At 41.2% G+C, this 3,466-nt stretch overlaps 1 protein-coding gene across 1 annotated transcript in view; it reads left to right on the forward strand.

Moving 5' to 3' along the window:
• The first annotated feature begins 265 nt into the window (after positions 1-265).
• The window catches only part of LOC123521236 (OX-2 membrane glycoprotein-like), a 23,623-nt gene continuing 20,422 nt past the window's right edge, over positions 266-3,466 (forward strand). Inside the window, exon 1 of the mRNA XM_045286150.1 lies at positions 266-366. The gene's annotated coding sequence lies outside the window, so the exon portion shown is untranslated. The remainder of the gene's footprint in view (positions 367-3,466) is intronic.

Genomic DNA, 3,466 nt, shown 5'->3' on the forward strand with positions numbered 1-3,466 from the left:
CAATTCCAACTCGCAGCATCCCGTCAGAATAGAGCAGGATTGCACCTTTGGACGCCAGAGACTGCAACTTTGACAGAGGCAGGAAGTTTCCACTTTTCTCCAGGGACCAGCTAGCGGTTTCATACAGAGATTTGCAATGAGCAGATGAACACATGACCTGCTACGCCAGCTGACCCACTCAGGCAAAGCTGCCAAATGTAAGTACAGAGTGCAGATAAGGTGGATAGTCACAATGAGTATGCCTGTTTATGTTTTCCAGGTATTTGCTGCTACCCACATGTTTGGATATATGTGGTATTTGTGCTGACAATGACTTTAATGTACTGTATTGGAGCTACTTTCTACATTTTTCAAAGGAAAAAAAAAGTAAGTTTAATTATTCTCTGCCAATGACTGAGAGTGTGGGTAAATCAGATCCCTTTGTATGCACTAAGCCCATTTACACCTTGACATTTTTAATTAGGACTGGGATACAGAGGAAAGCACACATTTATTTCATAAAATACTGGAAAAATGATTTTAAAATTTAATGTAATTTTTACACATTTTTCCAAGTCCCTTTATTTATGTATTTTGTGCAACACAAGCATAACAAATCAAGGGAAAAATACTCATAATAATGAGTCCTTATTTTGACCCCACATAGTTGCAAATATTTAGAACCATATTCTTCTACCACCCTACACAGTCGCTTTGCTCTCAGCAAGTACCTCTGTGGATAGTAATTCTCTGGCTCCCAGGAAGAAACCATCCTTCAATCTGGAAGGGTCTGGGCCATTAGAAGTCATGTCGGATTGTATTGCTACAATTGTCCATTGACTTCCATCACAAGGCAGGGTAGTACTAAGAGACATCCTAAGGGATTTCCAGAGCACAGACACACTCTTTTTTATCTTCAATATGTAATATCACTCTGAGTTCCCTTTTTTGTGTGTCTTGATACAGGGATATATAGTACCTGAAGTAGCCAGGTATCATTTCCAATTTCTAGTTCAATAGATTTACTATTGTTTCTCCTGGTGGGATGATACCTCTATTTGGAACAAAGACCTTTAAACCCACAGAATATAGGATTATGTGATAGGAGGACATTTTTGTTTTTGTTTTTTTGTGAGTACAACACTAAGGGTAAAAGTGAGGGTGCTACTCCCAACTCCACATCTTGTTTCCATGGCCCTTGGTTGCTGCCAATGGGGCTAACAGCACCTTACATTGGGTCCAAGAATATAAAGCCTCCTGAGGATCAATGTCCCAGCCTTGCAAAGTATTACCTACAAGACAGCATAATTCCATTCTTCTGCTTCAAGATGATGAAGAACATGATTAAAACAATGAATTCCGTATAAACTGGAAGTGAGAGGAATGAGTTCAGGCCCTGCTGTTTGTGCACCACAAACAGCACCAAAATGATGGATTCTGTCAATTGATGGGATTTTGGCAGAGGTGCTGTGTGTAGAGAGGGAAAGTCTATACCCAGAGTTAGTATTTACCTCAGTAAGAACAGTATGCTGCCTTGTTTATGATACAAATGATTCGATGTAATCAAGCAAGCACCAGGATGCCAGCTGATCCCTCGAAGGAGTGGTGCCTTATTGGGACTCAGTTTTTGTCTCTGATGCTGGTAGAGGGAGCACTCAGCAAAGATTAGTCAAGTAAGAACGCTTAATAGAATTGTGTGTTATTGAGCCCATGCATGACCATGCCCGACACCATAGACATGGGGCAAGGACAGGAGTGGCTGGAGAAAGCAGCTGACTGGGACCCATCATCCTTTACAATCCTCCCATGCTGAGGTCATCCTTAGGACTACATTCTCCAGACACAAATATCTTTACTTTCATGGTCTATTCAGAAAACACTACATATCTTTTCTCCATGCCAGTTTTTCATGAACGTTCTTATCTTGTTCCTTCAAAGTCCCTGACCATTCACTCAAAGCATGAATTCAGCCCAGGAATCAGTATATAATTGCATTGTGGACATTTTTCCTTCCAAGATAAGGAAAAAATGGGTGCTCGAAATTTTCCCACTGAAGTATTTCCCTTCACTGATGTTTTACAACGAGATCCCAGAAAAGTATTAAAGTGTTGTCACTGTTCACTTTCAGGTGGTGACAGCATATCATGCAGAACCTCTATGAAACGTGCTCAAGTGATTTCTTCTTTGATTAAATGATGGTGAGGCACTCCAGTAATGGCATAGGTGCAGACTGTAAGAGGGAAGGGCATCAACAGAGGTGGAGAGCAGGTACACTGGGGTCACTGCTTCAGGGAACACACTTGTGCCTTCAGGTTCTGCTCAAGACCAATCTCATTTTCATGACTTCCATCTAATAATCTAGTGCTGCTTTGCACACCCAATGTTATGACTCTGTGGTAAAGACTACACCTATTTCAGGACTGGAAAATTTATTGGTCCATGTTCAGGGGTTCAACCTCTGCAAGGCCTAGTAATAGGCAAACAACTATTGTTCAAAAGGAAATACGGCAATCTCTTGATGATGATAGAGGTTTTCTGCAGAATCCTAAGTATGCTCTGTTATTCACCAATAGTTCTCTGCCACAAACTACAAGGAACAGCTGTATATGCTGTTGTCACCCCAAATTACCATCAGAACTTGTGTTAGTCTGGGTTGACTATAGAAACAAATTCAGAGACACTCATATGTGTATAAGAGAGCTCTTTATATCAAAGAGAAATTGTATATTAAGAAAACATCCAGCCCAGTCCACATCAAGTCCATAGATTCAATATTAGCCCATATGGCCAATAGCAGTCAAAAAGTTTCTTTTCAGACTCACCCAACACATGCAATGATACAGAATTCAAGAAGATCACAGGCCAGTGGGTGGAAAGTCTTGTGAATCCAGTGGTTGTAAAAGCATCACAGTGCTGGCATGGGTCTCCACCTGGCTCCTCCAGCTCCAGGACTCTGGATGCCATCAGTGTCAGTGTGGCTCCATGTGGCTTCTCATCAGGAATGTTTAGCAGAGAGAGAGTATGTCCTCCTCCCTAGAGAAAAAGAGGAAGTTTCAAGAAACCTCCCGGTGGGTGTTACCCTGTGGCCTGATTGACAGGTTAGACTCCACACCTTCGCTCAAGTTGATGGGAGATTATGTAACTGCCACAGACCACTCCACTCTTTTACATAACTCTTTAGCCATATGTAATTTTTAAACAAAACATTAATAATATCACATCTGTACCTAACAGGATAAACTAAAATGCATACAATTCAATATGTGCCAACCTCATTTAAACATAATATTCCCTAAATGAACAAACAAAAATATTCTACACCTCGTGCTAACAAACCCCAGGACAAGGGAACAACAAGTGATCCAAATCGGTGGTGAGGAGAGTGTAGGATTCCTGGTAGGGCATGATCAAGGGTAATGTAACCAAGAGGAATTACTGAAACCCAAATGAAGATTGAGCATGATAGTGGGACAGGAGGAAAGTCAAA

This window comes from Echinops telfairi, unplaced genomic scaffold (assembly GCF_000313985.2).
Source record: "Echinops telfairi isolate 266 unplaced genomic scaffold, ASM31398v2 ScPeMD7_6;HRSCAF=24_0, whole genome shotgun sequence".
NCBI classification, from domain to species: domain Eukaryota; kingdom Metazoa; phylum Chordata; class Mammalia; order Afrosoricida; family Tenrecidae; genus Echinops; species Echinops telfairi.